Here is a 23,990-nt window from a genome sequence, read left to right as displayed (position 1 = left end):
TGTACGCTTTCTGTTTTTTCTTAATCACCCCTTTGAGACGCCCGCTCATCCAGCTGGGTCTAATTCCCCTGCCTACTGACCGTTTCCCCTTTCTCGGGATACAGGCCTCGGACAGCTCGTGCAACTTCAGCTTGAAATAATCCCAGGCCTCATCTGCCTTTAGCTCTCTAAGTATGTTAGCCCAATCCACTTCCCTAAGTAGTTGCCTTAATTTATTAAAGTTGGCCTTTTTGAAATCGTAAACCTTAGTCACAGTCATGGTTTTATTTCTGTTAACCCTTCCATTTAGTTTAAACCAAATTAGCTCATGGTCACTCGAGCCAAGGTTGTCCCCTACAACCATTTCCTCAACGAGGTCCTCACTACTCACCAGCACCAAATCTAAAATGGCATCCCCCCTCGTCGGTTCAGCTACTACTTGATGAAGGAATTCATCTGCTAGCACGTCTAGAAACATCTGAGCCCTATTATTGTTACTAGCATTTGTTCCCCAATCTATGTCTGGGAAGTTAAAGTCCCCCATGATCACACAGCTCTTATTAGTTTTTACTTCCTTAAAAACATTAAATAGTTCTCTGTCCGCATCCAGGCTAGATCCCGGCGGTCTATAGCACACCCCAAGCAGTATCTCAGGGGAGGCTCTAGTAGTTCTTTTACCCAGTGTAATTGTTGCCCAGACAGACTCCGTCTTATCCATTCCATCACTTATTATTTCTTTACATTTTAGCTCATTATTGACATACAATGCCACACCCCCGCCTTTACCTTTTTTCCGGTCATTCCTAAACAGCACATACCCTTCCATACCTGTACTCCAGTCATGACTACCATTCCACCACGTTTCGGTTATTCCTACGATATCAGGTTTCATTTCTTGGACCAGGAGCTCCAATTCCTCCATTTTGTTACCTAGGCTTCTCGCATTGGTGTATAAACATCTTACCGTATGCTGTCTATCCTTTCTCCCATTAGTTATGCACTTTGGTACGGACCCTGTAGTGTCCATCTGCCCCCTCCTTCTTATGTCCAATTCCCTACCCCTACCTATATCTGTGCTTTTCTCCTCGCCCTCTTTTTCAGTGTTGGAATCTGGCGTGGAGATCAACTGGACATCTCCCAACCGTCTCCCCCAAGTTCCTAGTTTAAAGCCCTTCTGATGAGATGAGCCAGCCTCCCTCCCAGAAGTCTATTTCCTTCCCTACTCAGGTGAAGTCCATCCCGCGAGAACAACTTGGTACAGTATCAGCATTATCATCATGTTGTCAGAACTCTGAGTGTTCATCTGGGGTGTCTGAGGAGGCCAGGGAGTGTGGAACAGTGGGGTGGGCCCTGACTTCAGGTGGGAGGTCAATGACGGGGACAGGGAGGGGAGGCAGGAGGGATGGAGCAGGAAGGATCGGGGCCACCTCCACTCACCTCCTCAGGCCAGCCTTGTGGGGGGCCATGGACACTCTGGCAAGGGGCCCCCCAGGCATGCACCCGGGACAGAGGGTTGGGGTGGGAGACTTGCACCGCTCCGCCCACCCGCCCGGTGCTTCTGCCAGAGAGCGGGCTCGGGAGCTTGCCCCGCTCTGCCCACCCAGCGATCCAGCTGGGGAGCGGGGGCTTGCCCTGCTCTGCCCACCCACCCAGCACTCCAGATTGGGAGTGGGGTTCAGGGCTCTCCCTGCTCTGCCCAGCGTTCCAGCTGGGGAATGGTGTCACTGGCTTGCCCCACTCCGTCCGACACTCCTGCCGGGGAGTGGAGCTGGGGGCTTGCCCCGCTCCACCCGCCTGCCACTCCTGCCAGGGAGCGGGGTCAGGGGCTTGCCCTGCTCTGCCTGCCCGGCCTCCAGATGGGGAGCGTGATCCATGGCACTCCAGCCAGGGAGCGGGGTCAAGAACTTGCCCCACTCTGCCTGCCCAGTGCTCCAGCTGGGGAGTGGGGTTGGAGCGCAGGGGCTTGCCCTGTTCCACCCACCTGGTACTCCAGCCGGGGAATAGAGTTCAGGGCTCACCCTGCTCTGCTGGCGCTTCTGCTGGGGAGTGGGGTCGGGGGATTGCCACGCTCTGACCGGCGGTCTTGCTGGGGAGCGGGGTCGGGGTGTGGAGGCTTGCCTGCTTCCCAGATGGAATGCCAGGTGGGTGGAGTGGGGTAAGCCCCCCTGCCCTGACTCCGCTCCCCGGCAGGAACGCCGGGCTGAGCAGGGCAAGCCCTCTACCCACTACGTGGCTGGAGCACAGGGTGGGCGGAATGGGGCAAGCGCTTGGGCTGGAGCAGAGCCAGGGTTGGGTGTGGGTGGGCCTGGATGCTAAGTGGGTGGGTCACAGCCCACCCAGGCCCACTTGTGGCTATGGAGTGGAGATGGTGGTGGCGGAAGAGTGGTTGGTGGCAGAAGACGTGCAAAAAAACCTGGTGATGGTCAATTGTTTGGCTTTCTTCTGCATGTCTTTTTAAACTTCCCTGTAAGGAGCCAGTACATCCTCAAGCTCTCTCGTATTTCAGGCTACGTTCCATGAATGGATCCCCAGCAAAAAAATAGGTCTCAGAGTTCCTTGGCCAATCAAAAACCCTTATCCAGACCCTTCATTGTCAGCTGCGGCTTCGGTTCTACCTCCACATCCTCACTGTCCTTGTCACTGGTGCTTGACTGATTCAGCTCCTCCAGCTCTTCCTCATTGAGCTCGGTAGTGTGGGACTCGAGTAGCTCCTCTATCTCTGTTGCCTGGAGATCGTCAAATCCCTCCCCTCCAACATGACGTCCCAGCTCTGTAATTTCCTCCACCTCATGTCGCATTTTGGGGAAACCACAAAAATCAGTCACTGCCTTCAAGTTTTTCCAAAATGCATTGATGGTGGAAGGCTTTATTTCATCCAGAAACTCTTTTATATTTTTATACACTCTGCTACGTTGTAATCCTTCCAGCACTGTGTCACTGTTAAACTTGGATCACTGTCCATAGCATCTAGGATGAGGTGAAAGGTGCAGCGAATGATAATAAAAGTTGCGATGACACCTTGGTCAAGGGGCTGGAGGAGTGATGTTGTGTTTGGAGGCAGAGAAACCATCTCCACGTTGAGATGCACAATCTGAAGGCTTGCAGGGTGGCCTGGAGTATTATCAAGGATCAGTAGGCCCTTAAATGCCAGGTTCTTTGATGCAGGTAGCATTCCACTTCATACACAAAACAATTATGAAACCAATCCATAAAAAGCACTGAAGTGACCCATGCATGCTGATTAGACCTCCAAAACATGGGTAGCTGATATTTATCTTTGCCCTTGAGTGCACAGGGGTTCTGGGCTCGGTAAAGAAGCATTGGCTTTACCATAAAATCCCCCATTGCATTTGCACAGATGAAAAGGGTCAGTCGGTCTTTCGCAGCCTTAAAACCTGGAGCAGATTTCTCATCTTTTGAAAGATAGGTTCTCTTTGGCATCCGTTTCCAAAATAAGCCAGTCTCATCTGCTCATTAAAAACTTGCTCTGGTTTGTAACCTTTCTCCTCAATGAGTTTGGCCAGCTTGGGTGGAAACCTTGTTTCTGCTTCATGGTCTGCAGATGCAGCTTCACTGACCAATTTAACATTATGTGGCCCATACCTCCTTTTGAACTTCTCAGACCATCCCTTGCTGGCTATAAAAGTAGATTCTTGGCTACACTGCTCTCCCCCAAAGTTGATGCAGCATCCTGTTTTAAGTGATCACACAATCTCTTAGCTTTTTCTCGAATCACTAGCCTGTCCAACGGAACACTTTTCTGTGTTTGGTCCTCAATCCATATGTTCAGCGCTTTCTCCATCTTTTGTATGGTAGTATCACAAGTATAGAATGACACATTAGCACTTTTAGGTGCACTTGCAGCAAAACTTGCTCTAATTTTTGCTTCATATCTTTTCACTGTACGCTCGGTTGACTCATTAAGGCCATAAGCCCTACCCACGGATGATGAACCTTCACCCTTAGCGCGCCTATCCAACATTTCCACTTTCTGCACTAAAGTCAACACTTTTCTGCTTCTTCACACATGACATGTCATTTTTTGAGTCACTTTCTCTCAGTTTCCTCTTAGAGCTCATGGTAAACACTTATGGGCGATAAACAGCAGCTTAAGTCAAGCAAACAACGTGACAATATCCCATCACACTGAGAGCAGCGTGGTGGAGGGAGGGCAGGAAGCAATGAGCTCAGTCTAGACACATTGGCGCCAGGGTTGTAGCCAAGGCTGGACCTCAACCCACCCCCTTAGCATCCAGGCCCCTCCCCCCCAACCCCAGCTCTGCTCCTGACTTAGCGCTTGCCCTGCTCTGCTTGCCTGCCCCGTGCTCCAGCGGGGTCAAGGGCTTGGTCTGATCCACCCTGCGCTCCTGCCGGGGAGTGGGGTCAGGGCAAGTGGGTCTTACCCCACTTCGCCCACCTGGCATTAATAGGTAAACCATATGTGTTACATTCATGATATTGCAAATATTTTTAAAATCCCTAAAAGCCAAAGAGACCGATCATCATCTGATGTAAATCAGCATAGCTCCACTGAGTTATGCCAACTTACAACAGGTGAGAATCTGCCCCAAAATGTTCAGTAGGATAATATGATTCTTATGAGAAATTTGAATCAGGGAAATAGAGTGACTTCTACAATTAAAAGATGCAACAAAACAGAATATAGTGGTAAAAGCCTTCCACAGTGACAGAAAATGATAGAAACTCTTAATGCAACAAAACTTTCCATTTACAATCAGTTCATTGGGCACTTAAACTGTTGCTAGGTGCATAGGTGCAAAGTGCTGTCATTCTAATCCATAGTGGAAAAGCCAAGATGAACTAGTATAATGATGGTATTTTTCTATTTTAAAAAAGAACATTTCCATTGAGAAACATCTTAACCAGCATCAGAAAACCCAGACAGTAAAGGATGAAGTTTACTTTAAAAGCAAAAACTGAATTATCTAAGCACAAGCTCGTCTAACAAAGTAATTAAGGGGTAGATGGCACATTTTTTTCTTTTGTTCTAACTAATCCACTTTGAAAAAATCTATTGGCAATCAGACATATGACATGTTACTATTATATTTCTCCATTTGCGAGAATAATTGTGTTTCACTAAATCATTTTGAACCTTCATGATATTTTTTGCACTCTGTCCCTTAATGAGCGCTTCCTTCTAAAGCAGTTATCCTTACAATAATCTCTTCATGTCACTTCTTATGGTTAAGTTAGATAAGCTATATGTTGTTAGAGTCTGAGCCATAAAAGCCCATGACATATAAAGCTAGAATTGTACATCTTAAGTTTGTATTCAGACAGTTAAAACTCCAGCTGCTCACTGCTGGAGGCAATATATGGTTTATTTCTCTTTCAATCATGGTGCCCAACACTTCTGAGGAAAGCAGCCTGAGGAATGATGTCCATTAATATAAATTTGGAGTCAGAGAAAAGATTAACACAGAAAATCTCCATACTTGTGCCAGCAAACACTGACAAACCCCTGTGATTTAAAATACCTCCCTGACCGTTTTGATTATAATTAAATTACACACATATGAAGGCAAATAATTGATTATCATTTGAGCTGTCTGGATAACGAAGAGAAGTTTTAGCAGCAAAGAAACCTGGAACATGTTTCCTCCTGAATGTCAGTTCCTTGTTTGTTCCTAGTTCTCTGCTTTGATAACTGATCTGATAATGAGGCCAATGTTTTCTTGCTAAATGTGTTTCTGCTGTCAAGAGAATAGAGCGCTTTCCACATTGCGTTCAGTATTTTTGTGTGTGCCAATTAATGCACTGAACAATATTGACCAGAGCAGAATTTTCACGTTCATACACATGTAGAATTATAATTAACTAAATTCCCCTGAAGGATTTTCATGTCTCCAGGGCCAATGGAACCTACTTAACAGATCTGTTCCCCCTTGTAGCCTGTTTGCTTGATCTAAAACATCCAGTTTTTCTAGAGAAAAATTTATCTGGTGCCAAAGTGCATAACAAGGTGGATATGCTTGGATTGCCACTGCTTCATTATTGATCCAGTTGTGAGAAGAAGATGCAAAGCCCATTGTGATGAAGAAGACAGTTAAATTCAGGTCTGAAGAGGTTAAAATAAAAGAATCAATATTTGGTTTCTGTACACATTTTTTTTATACTTATCTTCTAAGATGCTATATATGGACCAAATTCTGGCCTCAATGACAGTTTTGACATTTCCCGCAGGAATGTATCAGTGACTTGAAAGTCAGAATTTGACTCTACAAATTATCTCCACAATACAGCCTAAATAGTTAAGATAAACTAAAAACCAGAATATAATTTATAATTTTTATCTTAATTTTCAGAAAAACTGAATTAAATCAAAGTCTCTGAAAATCTACCTAATGTAGTAAATCATTCTTCTTTTTCTGTAAAATATATATAAATAGTTACCTTGACCATTACTTTCCCTACAAATATTCGGGCATGTGAGTTTTTGAACCCTAATCAATTACTGGTAAATGATTTTTTTGATTTGTATGGTTCTGTTGTTGAGTTCAGTACTTTGTAAAAGTGCCTCCAAATAATAATACAATAATAAACAAAGGTACCTAGAGAGACTAGAAACATGGGTAAAAAGTAATTTGGAGCGTCAGCATGAAACATTGTCATCTGTACATCTGGGGAAAAATACAAATACTCAAAGGAATTGAAAAACCTGAGAAGCAATAACAAAAGAAACCTACGTTAGGGACAATAGTTAATTCAAATTAGGCATGAGTTTATGGTATGATATAGCTTCAAAAAAAGTCAAAGACAGTTTGGGACTTGATATGCAGAGGCATCAGAAGCAAACAGATAATAGTCACCCTGTATGTGACTCTGATGCATCTCTGTTCGTTTCTGCTTTCAGTACCAAGAAGATATTGCCAATCAAGAGAAAAATGACCAGGGTGATTGAGAGATTGATTTTATAGGCAAATATTAAAAGAGAGAATAAATATGTATAGTTTGAAGAGATGACTAGGGGGATTGTGATAGATGTAGAGCTGCTATGTAAACTAAGAATACTGATCTGTAATAATTTGTCCTGTTACATGACCTAGTCGGATGAGATAGTCACTGTAAGGCAATTTTGGCCTATTAGACTTTTGCATACACATGTACTGGTCTAGTTTAATAGGGGTGTGACAGTGTACCCCATAAGGCTTTATGGGGGGGTGCTCATAAATGTATGTATGATATAACTGGAATAGGGTTTTGCTACATATGCCATGTAACATATCTATGTAAAGGTTATGATCTACTGGGTATGTTCATCCTAGTTGTATGCAGGGACCATTTGTGTGTTCAAAGTTATGAACATTGGCTGTATAATTGCTTGATTTCTAAGTAGCCTTAGTTAGAACATTTGGTCACTTCTTGGGAAAGGAATGTGCAAATTAGGTGCTCAATCAGGAAGCACTTAACAGACAAAAGAGCTTGGAAGACTCCAATCCACATAAGAAGTCTACCTGAGGACGTTCAAGGTAGCATGTGGGTAATGGCTACTACCTGCAAGTCCTGAGTGACTTGCCCATGTGATTTCGAATCTCCATTTTGTGACTGGATTCTACACAGGGTGAGGAGGGGGTCTCCACCCACAAGAGAAAGTCTATTTAACCCCCTGGGAGACCCCTCCATTTTGTCTTCAGCTGGCTAAAGAAGGAGCCTCTCCACCCCCAAGGATACTTGAAGAAAACTGGAACAAAGGACAGTAACTACAGGGGGTGTGAGTGATTGCTAGACCCAGGCTAAAAGGAGATTAGCCTGTAAAAGGGAGCATTCTGGAACTGGTGAGCATCTTATCTGTATTCAGTTTGATTAGACATAGATTTGCGCATTTTATTTTATTTTGCTTGGTGACTTACTTTGTTCTGTCTGTTACTACTTGGAACCACTTAAATCCTACTTTCTGTATTTAATAAAATCACTTTTTACTTATTAATTAACCCAGAGTATGTATTAATACCTGGGGGAGGGCGAACAATTTATGAGTTTACCCTGCATAAGCTTTATACAGGGTAAAATGGATTTATTTGAGTTTAGACCCCATTGGGAGTTGGGCATATGAGTGTTAAAGAAAAGCACACTTCTGTGAGCTGTTTTCAGGTAAACCTGCAGCTTTGGGGCAAGTAATTCAGACCCTGGGTCTTTGTTGGAGCAGAAGGGAGTGTCTGGCTCAGCAAGACAGGGTGCAGGAGTCCTGAGCAGGCAGGGAAAATAGGAACAGGGGTAGTCTTGGCATATAAGTTGGCAGCTCCCAAGGGGGTTTCTGTGATCCAACTCGTCACAAGGAGTTGTTGGATAAACAAGCAGGAAGGCAATACAATGACTCTAGCTAAGCAGTTGTAAGGGAAATGTTTGTCAGGAGAACAGGCTAACAGGACAGACACAACCCTGTGGGAGAGTCTGAAGCAGTCAGGGCCTTCCCCAGCTTCCAGGAAAGGTAAAGTTTAGGGAAAGACAAGCATGCATATAGACTGTTTATTGCTTTAAGAACTTGTTCTCTGAAATGACTTAGTTCTATATACACAGTAATTTGCTTTAATTGGGCTGTTTGGTACTAGATATGTAAGGTGACCACCTTTTCAAAAGGCAAAAGCAGGACACATGCAGGAGCCCCACTCCTGTTTGTGGCCCTGCCCCTGCCTCTCCTCTTTCCCCCAGCCCCTGCTTCTCCTATTCCCCCAAGGCCCCACCTCCTGGCAAGGCCAGAAACCACTGCTGGGGAGCCCTGGATCCTCTGTCTGCCATGGTCAGGGGACTGGGGTGCACAAGAGAAGCCCCTGGTCCATGTCTCCACCTCCCAAGGCAGATGGAGGGCCCAGGGCTCCCCACAGTGGCCCAAGCTCCCTGGGCAGCTCTTACTACTTCCCATTTCTGGCCTCTGGTAGGGTTACCATATTTCCACAATCAAATAGAGGACACTGGGGGGGGAAGCCCCACCCCTGCCCCGCCCCATCCACTCCCTCCCACTTCCCACCCCCTGACTGCCCCCCTCAGAACCCCAACCCCCCCTGCTTCTTGTCCCCTGACTGCCCCCTGCTGAGAACCCCCCACCCTAACTGCCCCCCCTAGAACCCTACCTGTCCCCTGACTGCCCTGACTCTTATCCACTCGCATGGGTGGCAGGGTTGTAGAAATGTTGGTGGTGCCCAGAACCCCCCTCCCCCACCTGCCTAAGGCTCTGGGAGGGGGGTTGGGTGGGGGGAGGAGGTCTGGGGTGCAGGTCCTGGGCTGGGGATTAGGGTGCAGGAGGGGTGCAGGGTGCAGGTTCTGGGATAGAGTTTGGGTGCTGGGTGCAGGCTCTGGGCTGGGGCAGGGGGTGGGTGTGCAGGAGGGGGTGAGGGGTGCAGGCTCTGGGATGGAGTTTGGGGGTGGGAGGTGGTGGAAAGGGAGGGGGTGCAGGCTTTGGGAGGGGGTTTGAGGGCAGGAGGGGGGGTATGGGAAGGGGGAGGGGGTTTGGGAGGGAGTTTTGGGATAGGAGGGGATGCAGGGGTGAGGGCTGTGGGTCTGAGGATGAGGGGTTCATGATGCAGGAGGGGGCTCAGGGATGGAGCAGAGGATTAGGGTGTGGGGGGATGAGGGCTGGGGCTGAGGGGTTTGGGGCGTTGGAGAGGCTCAGGGCTAGGGTGGAAGGGCAGGATAAGGGCAGCCTGTCTTCCCATTAATGGATGGGGGCACTAGGACCCGGGGGCAGCAGACAGCAGTTACTGTTGGATCTGGCAGTACAAGCAGACAAGGGAGAGGCAGGCAGGGACGGGGGGCCCACGGGGGGGGGGATGCGCGGAGGGGGGGTGGCAGGTGGAGGCCGGGGACCTATCCAACACTCCCCCGCTCCCTGACTGACCCCCCCGGACTCCCATTACCATTCTGGCTCCACGTGTTTGCAAAACACGCTGCCCTGTGGGTCGGTTTGTGTGTTACACAGGGCTGCAGACAGAGGGAGGGGGGAGCAGGGGAGGGCTCTGGCTGCTGGAGGCTAATGGGAGTGGGCCAGTCGGCCCAGCCGCCCAATCAGCAGCCGCACTCTGCATGGAAGGGAGGGAGGGAGGCGAGGGAGAAAAGAACCTGGACATTTTAACCTTGTTACCAGTTCCTCCCGGACGGCTATTTAGAGACGCAAAAGCTGGACATGTCCGGGGAAATATGGACGGATGGTAACCCTAGCTTCTGGCATGTCCAGGGGACAGGGCCTCAGTAGAGAGAGGAAGAGCAGGAGGTGGGGCCTTGTGGCTAGGGGAGGCTAAGGCCCACCTCAGCCACCCCCCCCCCCCCCACAACTGGGAAGAGGCTGGCACCATCCCTGAGCCTCAGGCAGGCATGGAGTGGTGTCACAGGGAATTTGGGACAAATGCTGTCCTGGAGACATTCATACCAGGACTTGAACTCTTCATTTTGGGACCGTCCCACCTAATTCAGGATGGGTGGTCACCGGATATGTTGATCATAACTCCTAGAGGGAACAGAACTGAGGGTACTGAACATAACTCAGGCCTGCTGTGGTGATCATGATTAGCACCTGGGGGCTGTAAACCAAGGCCTGGTCTGAGAATGTTATGATTCCATCCCAAGGGAGGTGACAACTCCAGGCCTGAAAACTGTAGGGCCTGCACTCAAAAAAACCCAGAACGAGTTCAAGGGGCAGGTAGCCTGGTAACTGTAATAGGGATTATCAGGAATTAGGCTTGCAGCAGAGCCAGTCTCCAGGCCCCCTAATGAGCACAGCTGGCCTGTAGTAGCTGCCTGAGTGGGTATACTGCCTGTTTGTTTGGAAGAGACCGCAGACTGTCTCTTAAACCCAGCAGCAGCAGTAGTTTAGTGGCTACTCAAACCAGTGCCTATGCCTTTGATAGTGTCTGCTTGTTTCCTTCCTTGGACTTATTCCTACTCCTGCCTAGCCTCACTCCAGTAACCAGGTCCTGATCCTCAGCTCTGATTCCCGACTTCTGACACTTGGCTCTGGCATCTAGCCTCCAACTCTGGTTCAGACCCTTGGCTCAGATTCCTGAATTCTGATTTTGACTCTGGTGCCTGGCCTCTGACTAAGGGCTCCAATTCATGACTACTGACTCCAGCTCTGGTCATTAGGCATTTCTGCCCACATCCCAGTCATGTGTCAGGGATTATGATAACATTTCTGATAAATTTCAACACAATGGATTGAAAGTAATTGTTATGGGAAAGGGCTGAACAAGAGCATCCAACTAGGTTAAAGGGATAACATTAGGAAATGGCAAGCTTAATGTGAATATTTAGACTGTGCCACTCCCATGGGAAGAGTTCGTGAATGAGTAGCATCACTTCCTGCAATAACCATGGACATGCCATGGAGGTCTCCCATCCAGACCAACTTCCAACACAACCCTGTGAAGTTTATGAAATCTGATAATATCATAGAGCAAGGTGGTATGGCTTCATGTTTTTTATTTGTAATGAATACCACTGCTTAATCTTCTGCACTATTACCTTCATGAAAAGATCTTTTTAAAAGCACTGGGCTGATTTCTACACTGATTTATACCTTTTTAAGGCCCACTGGACTCAGTGGGATTGCACACTGCAATAAAATTTGCTCTAATTGTTAGCTTTTGTTTTCTGCATGCTGCACTGTGGTAGGGTGGACTAGGTCTGGAGGCCCCCTGCTGGAGGTTTTGCAGCTCTGCAGCACCCTGCCCCAGAATAGAGCAGCGAGAAGTCCTCCAGGCAGCCTAGAATGACTGCAGAGGGGGTTCTCTGCTTGGTGTCCCCATCCAGTACCCTCGTTGTAAACCTATGACCTTCACCTCACTCCCTGTTTTTCTCATTTGTTGTCCCCCACGTTCATTTGGTCCCTGGGTCCAGTGGTCCCTCCCGCTAGGCTGGGGGAGGGGCCTTTAGAAGTGGGCGGGCTTGCACCCGCCCACCTCCCGGGTTTCCAATAAGAGAATGACTGCAGAGGAGTCGCCAATCAGAGGGGCTGCTGGAGCAACCAATAAGTAGCCAGAAGGGCCAGATAAAAGGCAATCAGCAGACCAGAGCCTTCAGTTGTTGTGTGGAGCTTGATGAGTAGGGACTAGGTGTCTGGTTGGCTAGATGAACAGAAGGCCAGCAGAACTGCAGACAGCTCATCAGACAGACCTGAGCCAAGGGATGGCTACCAAAGACTGGGTGCCTGGCTGGCCGAATAGAATAGCAGCAGGACCATGAAAAGGTCAGTGTGGGCAGACTGAGCCCGGGGGATTGAACATAGAAGCTGGCCAGACCAGATGAGGGTAACGAGATGGGCCCTGCTTGTCTGATTGAAGACTGAGCCCAGAGAGGGCTGCTGAAAAGGACACCAGCTGAGGGTATCAAGATAGGTTTCCCCAGAGGCACTTCCTTCTTCAACCACCCAGCTGGGAACCTAAGAGCTATGGCCCCATACCAGGGCTGGGATAAGAACTTGTGACTGTATAACCCGGAAGGGGGGACTGTGTGTGTGACTTGGCCAGAGGGCTGAATGGCTGAAGACAAGCCGAGAGACCAATTACCCCGGGGGTGCTCGTGAGAGGCCGGTGCCACCCTGATATCAGAACTAAAATAAAAAAGCAGGCTCACACCTGCCAAACAGGGCTGCCTGTGAGCGGTGGATGCTACTCCTGCAAAGAATTGTGATTGCAGCTGTATTTTCCAGAGAGGGGTTGCTCACCAGAACTAGGTGCTCACCCTGATACATGCACCTTTAAATGTTTAGTGCCCTGCTTCCCTGCAGGGGTCACTTCTTATCAAGCAGAATTGACCCATCCCATTACAGAGGACAGAGTAGCAGCCGTGTTAGTCTGTATCCGCAAAAAGAACAGGAGTACTTGTGGCACCTTAGAGACAATTTGTTAGTCTCTAAGGTGCCACAAGTACTCCTGTTCTCATTACAGAGGAGATGCACACATGATTGGATGTTAGTGCAGAGTTTGATCCACTTTAATCTTCTGTTGAGAGAATTCTAAATTTAATGTGTGACAAAAATGTTAAGCCAGGCTATACAAAGACTGGTCACAGTTGTTTATTAGTCTACTCATCTTAATGGTAAGAATGAATTAAGAATATCTATGTTGATTTGCAGTTTAATACTTGGCATCCTAATGATTTTCCCTACTAATCTTAAGACTGCCACAAATCAGGAAAGAGAAACACTTTTTTTTTCTTTTAGTTCATCAAGAGTGCAATAAAGTTAAAACTACTTATGACAGTGTAGCTCTTAACCTTCTTTGCAATATGTTAACTACAGTAATTTAGGCTCCTTTGTCTGAAGCTTGCTTTCCTATACAATCCTATCATTCTCCTCTTCCTAGCTGCTAATTTATTAAATTAAGGACCTACCTAGCCTTTCTCCAGAATAGCTCATGCCTGCTTATCTTTAGTCCTGTATTAATTATTGCTCAGTAAGGAGAAGGAAAGTTAAAAAGATGTGGTTCTAAGTATCAGAAATCAGCTTCATTGTTGCTCCTTATAACTCGGAGTTTTTATAATTAATAAGTTTGTCGTAGCATCAGGGACAGGGCAAAGGCTTCTCAGGTAACTTACATCCTCTCTGACATTTAAGCTTACTTAATGTATGTTTAGAAATGACAACTTTCTCTGCTAATACCAAAGCATAAGGTCCAAATATTCCTGGATTTTTTTCTATGTATGGGATGAAATCAATGGACTAGGAAGGAACCACTCAAACAGCCCAGAGCCAGATAACCGTGCTCCCATTTAGGGGATTAAGGCAGCATGAGGAGCCCTCTTACTCCCTAGCACAACCTAGTCATATCGTGAATAGTAGCATGAGTGAGGAGAGCAGGCTTGGCAGGACTACTACCTCCTTGCCCATGCAGGTGATGAGGGATTGTGCAGGCAGGGGTTAGGAGAAGATGGGGCTTTGGCATCTGCCCCTTCCCCACTCTTCCTTCATGGAGAAGGGAGTAAGCTGTGCCAGGAGAAGCTATGCACAGCTTACTTCACCCATGGAGTCAGGGGAAGCAGAGACTGGATTCTAACTCTGTCACAGTTTGGTGCCCCTTGGTTGGGTTGGATTGCAATGTATCAATCCATACCCTGGGGAGCGAGTTCAACGTTATCACCCCCTCCCTCTAACCTGTGGAAACCCCTCCACGCATTCATGATTTAGTGAGGTTTTGTTGGGGGATGGCTGGAGCTGCTGGGTTCCCACTGGGCACATGGTCCCCCTTTGGAGTCTGGATTGAAGGCCAAATACAGACCGGGAACCATTGGCAGCTGTGCTCCAGACTGAATTATGGTGCTGGTAAGACAGGATGTTACAGGAGTGTGCTGCATTGCTATATACTGCAAATGGCTTCTTCTAGGAGGGTTTTACATCCCCTCCTGAAAAGGGGTGCACACTCATACCCTGGTGGAGCTGCCTGTGTATGAATTCCCCAGCCCTCTGTGGATGCTACAAGGTCTGCAAGGAAGTCCAGTGGATCTTAGAGCATCTGCAGGGTCAAAGGACCACACTCCCTGCTCATTTCAGAGGGAGACAAATTTCCCCCTCCTCTCTTCCCATTCCTGACCAAAGGATTTGTTGGATTGACAGAATAATCTGAGTCTCCTTTGCCCTCCGGTGGGTGTTTTCAAGAGCCGAGATTAAAGTAAACGGGAGAAAGGGCACAGTTGCTCTTCCTCTCCATGGCTTGGGTCTGCAAGTAATCCAAAAACCCTCCTTGGCTTGCAGAAGAAGATTGCCCCCTCTAGTTTCAACCTCCTTTACCACTGGAAAAGAGATGGTTTTATGCTTAAATACAAAAACCAAGCCATGCCCCACTATTCTATAGTGTATTTTGTACCTGGAGAAGGCTGTGAGTAGCTGATGGTGATTTTCTTCCATACAAAAACACCTTCATACTATTTTAAGGATGCTTTGGTACCTGGTCCAACAGGTGTGTTGGACTTATTTTAATGTGTGATCCAAAGATGTCAGTTATCCTGTACCATCTTATGAACTGGATTTAACTGTGTTGCGCTTATAAACTACTAGGCTTTATTTCTCCATTGCTTTGTGCACATAGGACTATTTAAGCCATCTTTGTGCTCCATTTATTCTGAGCCCATGTTGGGGCCTGCCCAGACCCTGGTGTAAGTTGGAGCGGCTCTGAGGATGCTCTAAATTATGCTCTGCTTCCCATACACTCTATGGGTGCTGAGCAGCACAGGTTAACTGTAGTGCAGTGTTGTCTGGTTATGACCCTGTTCTGCCCCTATACTGGGGGCTCAGAACAGCCTTGCATAGACCCTCTGTCAGCTCTACCCTGGAAGCCACCTGTGCAAGCAGTAATTTCATGTCCCGTTGCTGCCAGAAAGCTAACTAAGACTTGTCACTATTGTATGCAATGGGCCCATGGTAGATGCCTTCCCTGTGACCTATAGTTGGCTCATAACAGCTATGATTTTCAATGCTTCTCTTGATGGTTCTACCTTTGCAGGCTCTGTGTCCTCACTATGTGGAAGGGGTGTATTGATGTATTGGCTATTCCCCCATTTTATTCCTCCACTCAACTCCTGCCTTACCTCCTAAAAGCCCCTTCCCAGCTTCTGTAGATGGAGATCACATGGAACACAGGTCCACAATGTATAAGTGGTCAGGATCCATGCTGCAGACTTTCAATGGTCTGCCCCAGTACACAGCAGAACATCATTGACTCTGCAGCCTTTCGTGCCCTACATAGAAAAGGAGGATTTGGGCCCTGTACTTTGCACATAGCTTTGTTCACTCTAATGTTCCATACAAAAAACCACTTGTAAATATAGACACTATTTATGGTTTTGTTTAAGGTAGGAAAAATATGTTTTTTTAAGCACACTGCATAGCAATTTAAGGTTGATTTGTGGCAAATCTTGTGAGTACGTTCCTCGTGGTAAGTAGTGGGAAGAGACTTTATTTTTATTACTTTCAGCTCTGCAGCTCCATATTCAATTTGATATTCTTTCATGTAATTCCCAGTGTTTCTCTTGCCTTAAGGGGGAAAAAGTGTGGAAGTCTCCTGTGATCAATGGTGTGGTGTTAGACTGTACATTTGTATAGCTATTATAGAAAGGCTGAATAACCTAGCAGGCAAAATGTCTAGCTGATATTTAGAAAAGATTGAGTCAAGTTCCTGCCAGTGTTATATTTTATTATAAATCCTTTAGTAGTTTCTGGGTTTTAGTTCTCTTTGTGGAAGCAAACTCTAATTGTTATGCCATTTTGCTAGTATGTAGAACTTGGAAAGAATCAGGGAGCATACCATGCCCCCCAGTCTTCTCACTAAATGTGTAGCTTCACACATGTAAAATAGTAGTAGCCCCTGTTGCATTCCCTCCCAAAGTTTATTGAGACTATTTGTGGTCCAAATCCTAGCCTCACAAAAGCCTCCAATGCTCAAGAAAGGAATTCAAAGTGTATTCAAAGTGTAACAGGTGCAGAGAAAAGCTACTGAGGTGGTTAGGAGAATGGAGAATCTATCTTATGAAAGACTAAAGAGCTGCTTTTTTTTTTTTTTTTAAAGCCTAACTAAACAAAGGTTGAGAAGGGCTATGGCTGCTTTTTATAAATACATGGGGGGAGGCGCAAACATGAGTGAGGGGGTAAAGCTATTTGGCACAAGAACACATGAGTATAAAATAGCCATGAATAAATATAGGTTGGAATTTAAAAAAAAAACAAAGTCTTTAACCATCAGAGGAGTGAGGTTCTGCCTGGGTTTATAAGCCCTTGTTTGGCAACTGTTTTCAAATTTACCTATTTTTTTCTCATGGTTGAATCTCCACAGGGAAAAATCAAGATCCACTGGCTTTGTGCCAGTTTGAATGAGTTTGTTGGAAATTGAACTGAGTTCTGAAGCAAAAACAGCAAAACAAAATTCCCCTTCTAATACAGGAATATAATTATTACATGAATGAACACAACATTTAGGACACTGTTCCCAATAACTCGGAGAATTACATACGACAAAAATGTATTTGGCCCCTTCCTGCTAGAGTCAGACAAAACTTAACGCTAAGAGGGTATTTAATTATTTATTTTTCCTGTCAGTCAGTGGCTGGCTGACATTTTTTAGAGTACAATCTGGATTGTTGGAAAACTGTATCCTCTCAAATCTCCAATTGGGGATTCCTTTTACACTGCTCTGCTGTGTGAACAACCACTCCTGGTCTGTTTCCATAAGCCTCCAACATGGAAAATCACTCCCAGCTGAATTGAGTGCTTCTAGCCAGCTACTCCTAAATTATATTTGAGTGACCCCAGAAAATTCCCAGTCCCAAACATGTGTCTTGTACTGTCCAGTTCTTTCTTTTTGTGTAGTACAAGCTCATAGAAAGTCTGTCATTTCATTAAGAAAATGATATTCACAAACCCTGTTATCTCAAATGGAGGTTGTAGACACTCCAATCCAAACACACACTGGTTTAGCTAAAAAGTTTAACTTCAGAAAGATTTTTTTTTTTAAGTGATTGCAAGTAATGAGGAAGAAAAGTCAGAATTAGTTTGCATTTTACCTTTTATTTCTTTGTAATCAATACCTAACTTACAAGCTAAGTGAATTTAAAGCAAAAAGGTGTTTCTCACCACATGATCACAGCAGTCTGGCTGGATATTTCAGCCAAGACCACTCCCACAGATCAATGATGCTCCTTTTATCTTTCAAATGTTGTTGATGACATGAGTAGAGATGAGGGGAGAGGTGATTTGTGGCCTCTGTTCCTCATTTTTAATCTTTCCAGCTCCTTTCTGAGAATCCTCTCTAGCTGGAGTCCAGGCAGCAGCAAGTGTCAGCCAAGATGTACATTTCTCACTCACTTCTCTCTACCAAAGAATGGCTGCTTAATCTGGTAATAGTCCACTTGATTATGTAGACCCCTGACTGAGGTGTTGGCTAACCTTTTGTCTGAGAAACTGGTTTGGGCTGCTTTTCTAAACTTGGCGCATGTCTCAGCACTGTCATGCAATAGAATCTTAACTTTTTACATACAGTGTTTCACACATATATTTTACCAGGACAATAATGAGCAGTTACTCATGAGTTTTCAAATGATACCTCACCAGGCATACTTTGTACAAAATGTATCATAGTTTTGTAAAAGTGGTGAACATAGATGTACAGTCTGTCACACTGACTCCTCAACTAAATTTCAGCTTTATGGTTGAGAAATAAAAGCCAGCCATTTTCAAACTTGAATAGCTAGAGTTAGTCACCAGGGGCATAATTTTTAAAAGCACCAAAGTCCTATTTCAAAAGTGATTTAGGCTCCCATGTGTCTAAGTCCTGTTGAAACTTAGGGTCATGTGTGCCTATGGGTAATTTTTTTTTTAAATGTACTTAGGGTCAGTTTTTGAAAGGTATTTAGGCACCTGGAAAAGCAAATAGGTTCCCAGTGAGATTTTTCAGAAGCATCTAGGCATCGAACTCCCAATTAGATGCCTACATGCTTTTAAAAATACCACTAAGCACTTTTCAGCATCTTCAGGTGCCTAAATACCTTTAAGAAACTGACCCTAAGTCACTGAGGTGCTTTTGAAATCTTTACCCTGTCTCATACTTGTGACCTGATTTTATGCATTGAGCATCCACTGCTCCATATAATTTCTGTATTGATATCCAGATACAACAAAACCTTATTGAAAATTAAAATTTCTTGTATTGTAGGATCCTGAGGGCAGGGACTGTGCCTTCAGTGTCTAGCACAGTGGTGTCCAGTCTTGATTTAGGGACTCTGCTCACCTCTCTAATATGGATATTAAATAATAATGCTAGCAAGCTCACCATTCTCCCCACCCCAGAGGCAGAAGGATCTTTTATCTCTTCTCAAAGGAATACCTCTAAACAATCAATAACTGACTTGACTTCAATAAAACACAGGTACTTCTTCAAGCAGTAAGGTATCTGCCTTTTTTATGCCCTACCCACTTTTATCCATCCAGGACATGGTAGAACCCCACATTTTCTTCTGGTTACTGGTATCCATGAGCAAGGACTCAATGTCCAATTTTTTTCCACGTTAGTCTTTCTAAGGGGAATCTTTTTTTTTTTTTTTTTTTTTTTTTTTAAAGCTAGAATGGTTAGTCTGTTCTGAAATGTACCAGGCATATCTGCAGTATTAATGTAATGATTATCACCTTTGTTTTCATACCTCCACCAAGCTCTCTTTATCTCTGGCTAGCTTCAGTCATGCCACGTTCTCTCTTTGACTAGATTTCAAGTTCAGTCTCAATTTTTGAGTAGGGCAGGATCATTCCAAACTCATTTCTTGGGAGATTTCTCATTCTCTCCTAATGCTCTAACATGCTTGAACCACAAGTTCCGCTCCCTAGGTATGTGGTTCTTTGAAACTGGCTTTTTTTCCCACCCTGAGCCAATGGTTTTTGTGCCATTCTGGCAACACAAAGGGGCCAGAAGTTGGTGACTTGTAAGCTGTAAATTCTGTTTGTGCAGGGGAATCATTAGGTAGCATAGAGCTAGTATAACCAGTTTTTACACCACACTTTTCCCAGCTCCTGTTGGAGGAAGTATGCTGGGGGAATGAGGCTGTGCATTATGGCAATTCCTGGCTGGTGCTATGAAAATTTGGGACAATTGCCAGCAAGGTTATAGGTCAGAACAACCCAAGAGTTGTTCCAGATTACCCAGAGGTGGTAACAGCTTCCCTTTCCCTAGAATCAGCCCCAATTTGCTAACTACCTACCTAAGAGCAGCTGAGGATTGAAGTCCCAATCTTTGACTGGACACTTGCTCCATCTGGCCAATGTTGTTCACGAAGATGTCAGAACACAATTCTACTGACCCATCCTCTGAGCATGCTAGCTTCCTACCATGCCTCTCCACCAGTACAAGAGAGATCCAGAAATCAAAACATACACATTACATTCCCCAGCATCACTTATCATTTCTCTAAGCGATAGGATTTCCTTATAGTGGAATCCAAGCCATTGAAATGGCATTCAATCAGAACAAGGCTGAATATTTTGCCTTATTTATACATACCTGTGATAGGACATGCTTTGGATCCATGCTGGGAGTTGCTGAGAACCCTCAATTCCTGATGATTTTAGTGGGAGGGTGGAGTACTTAGGAGCCTAAATACCTTTGAGGATCTTGGCCTAACTTCCATTAAGTTTCTTGGTCTTAGTACTTTGTAGGATCAGGCCCATATGCCCAATGAACAACCTTGCAGTTATACATTTTAAAATTTCTGTTAAACAAATCCACACCATTGACAACCTCCACTTTAATAGGAGCTGCCACAAAGAAGAATGTGCTGTATCAGTGTAGATCACCCTGGTTTGCTAGAAAAAGGACGTAGACTCTGATTGTTCAGCTGTGTATTAAAGGTGTTATGTGGAGATGGGATTTTTTTGCATGTATGATGGAAGTGCAAAGTATTAATATTTATGGGATAACTTCTGATCTGTAATTATCTTTATCATCTGACCCACTAGTTATCCTTCCTGACATCCTGATTAATGAGATTTACACAAAAAGGTGGTTCACCGCTGCTTCTGATAAATCCTATTGTGTTCACTTGTCACTAACAGAGTATTGAAATAAAGGCCTGATGCAGAATTCAGATGAGGGATGAGTGATCAAATAAACCCTATTGGAGAGAGGAAAAGAAAATCACTCTTGTGTGCATATACACCTGCATTCTTGTAGTAATCCAGGGCATCCGCCATTGTTAGGTGAAAGGTCACATGCTCTGTATATCAGTTCTAACTTAACAGAACCATAAGGATAGACGTGGAAACTGCAGGGAGATAAGAGCACTTCCATGATTATGTTCCTTTAGTTTCCCACATTCCAAAGGAGCCTACATGGAATACTGAAAGGAGTCTGGAATCCTGATTATCCAGATGCTTGCAAGGCCTTCATCTTTCTAGTCCTATTCTCTCTCTCTTGCCCCCCCCCCCCCCCATGTTACACATCTATGCACTGGCTCTTACAAAGGGCAAACTGGAAAACCAGCCCTTAAGTACCTAATTCTCTTGGAGTCCTGTAATCTACAAGATGTAACAATATTGTGTTCCACAGGTTATATGTTGCATGAAAATGTCTTCTCTGTTTTCAATAAATTGCCTATTAATATAAAAAGAACAGGAGTACTTGTGGCACCTTAGAGACTAACAAATTTATTAGAGCATAACCTTTCGTGGGCTACAACCCACTTCTTCGGATGCATATAGAGTGAAACATATATTGAGGAGATATATATATACACACACATACAGAGAGCATGAACAGGTGGGAGTTGTCTTACCAACTCTGAGAGGCCAATTAAGTAAGAGAAAAAAAACTTTTGAAGTGATAATCAAGATAGCTCAGTACAGACAGTTTGATAAGAAGCAAGTGTGAAAATACTTACAAGGGGAGAGATTCAATGTTTGTATTGAATCTATCTCCCCTTGTAAGTATTTTCACACTTGCTTCTTATCAAACTGTCTGTACTGAGCCATCTTGATTATCACTTCAAAAGTTTTTTTCCTCTTACTTAATTGGCCTCTCAGAGTTGGTAAGACAACTCCCACCTGTGTGTGTGTGTGTGTGTGTGTGTAATCTCCTCAATATATGTTTCACTCTATATGCATCCGAAGAAGTGGGTTGTAGCCCACGAAAGCTTATGCTCTAATAAATTTGTTAGTCTCTAAGGTGCCACAAGTACTCCTGTTCTTTTTGCGGATACAGACTAACACGGCTGCTACTCTGAAACCTATTAATATAATTAAGTGTGCCCTTGTTTTTTTGCTATGAGAGAAGGTAAAGAGGGTCTCCCAGCAGGCCTTCAGTTGCCCATTTATTATTTCAGACACAGGCATCATCTGAAGCATGTGGTGGCAATATTATTTCTGTGACATCCCTGCAGAAGTGAATTTGTTGAAGCATAGTAACCACATAATACTAGAAGGCAATAAGAACAAGAAAATCCTTTACCTTTATCAGAGAAAAAAATAAAAAACAGACAATGAGTGCCCAAAGGGGAACATCACTGTCATAGGGCACTGAGTTAATTCAATGTATGGATGACTAGACAATTAATAAACTTTGGTGACTGAATCCAAAGGGCAAGAGGATGAACTATGCAATACATGACTTCAAGGGGATGCACATGAGAGAAATGGAATCCTTCTCAGGGATCTGGCAGGCCAGTAAAGACATCCTTAAATTGTGCTACATGTGTGTAAGTCAGCTCTGCTATGTGCAAATGGGTACGTCTAGGGGAGGTTGCCTAGTTATTACGAGATCTGTCTCTGAAATGTGAATGGGGCCTTTTTCAAGCAAAACAAATCCAATTAAATAAAGTATTTAAAATTATTTTGCATGGCTGAGCCACTCATGTAAAGACTTTGACAGAAATCACAGCAATGTGAGGAAAAAGCAGAGCTCTCTGAACCTGCATCCTCAGATACAGATACCAGAATGTATGCCAAATCATGCAGCATGTCTCCGCTACACAGCAAACACTGATAGTAATTACTGAATAAAGTGGATTATAATGCACTCTAATGGTGATAGGTAGTTAAGGAAAGAGGTAGGAAACAAGATGGCTCCCCGTACAAGTAAATACAAAACAGTATAATATGACAGTACAATAACAGCCAGGGAGAGCTTGAGATAATAAAAAAGAAGACGGATGCTATTCTTGGGTGAGGGGTGTGAATTGCTCCTCAAGAAAGTAACTGTAAGATCTGAGACAGTTTCTCATTACTGGGATCTGTGTGCTATTCAGATGAAAATCAAACTGAAAAGAAATGATTTTACAGATGGAAAATGTGATGCAAATTTGATCTCCTGGATCCTTTGAAAAATTGTGACACTTTTTCAAGTACCATGTGAGATCCCCATCTGCTATATGTATGTTCAAGAACTGATAATGGCTTGTTTTGTGCATATCATCTAGTTCCTTATCCATAAGACAACCAAGACAGGCAGACAAGGAAAACAATTTTCAGGTGACATGCCCACAGATACCTTCTTGCATTTGCATCATTATCTAATATAGAGCTGAATCCGTTCAAAAATAGTCATAATGTTAGTGAATAAGGACTCCTAATTTGGTTTGCAATGATTGTACAACTTAAGTGGAAAAATATTAATTGATTAACTTTTGGGGGAAGCCCAAACACTGTATAAATGTGGCTTCCATCCTGGATGTGGTACTTCAGATGTGATCTTTGCATGCTGGCAAATTCAGGAGAAATGTTTGAACAGAATCAGGACCTATATTTCAACTACCTGAAAGGGGATTCCAAAGAGGATGGATCTAGACTGTTCTCAGTGGTACCAAATGACAGAACAAGGAGTAATGGTCTCAAGTTGCAGTGGCGAGGTTTAGGTTGGATCTTAGGAAAAACTTTTTCACTAGGAGGGTGGTGAAGCACTGGAATGGGTTACCTAGGGAGGTGGTGGAATCTCCTTCCTTAGAGGCTTTTAAGGTCAGGCTTGACAAAACCATGGCTGGTATGATTTAGTTGGGAATTGGTCCTGCTTTGAGCAGGGGGTTGGACTAGATAACCTCCTGAGGTCCTTTCCAACCCTGATATTCTATGATGTAGTGTGTTTGTGGTGTGTGGTGGGTTTTTTGTCAATCTTACAAAGGCCTTTGACTGTAAATTGAGATGGCCTGTGGACCGTATCCACATGTTCAATTGCTCTGATAAGTTTGTCAACATTATGAAATCTTTTTATGCAGGAATGCTGGTTTGTGTCCTTTATCAAGGCTGTTTCTCAGCTCCTTTTGTTGTTCTGACACTATTTAGAATCCTGTTTATAGTTGTTTTAATAGATGTATTCAGAGACATTGATTGTGGCATTTATATGTAGTACCATATGGATGGAAGTGTCTTGAATCTGCATTGTTTGCAGGAGAAAACAAATTATGAAGCCAGTTATTCACGCATTACTGTTCACTGACAATGCTTTATTCACCCATAACCTCAGGGGCATTCAGTTGCTCACTGATTGCTTTGGGTGTGTAGCAAAGTGTTTTGGCTTCACTATCAGTCTAAAGAAAAGTCA

Source organism: Emys orbicularis, chromosome 3 (assembly GCF_028017835.1).
Source record: "Emys orbicularis isolate rEmyOrb1 chromosome 3, rEmyOrb1.hap1, whole genome shotgun sequence".
Lineage (NCBI taxonomy): Eukaryota > Metazoa > Chordata > Testudines > Emydidae > Emys > Emys orbicularis.
Note: the sequence above shows the minus strand (reverse complement) of the source record.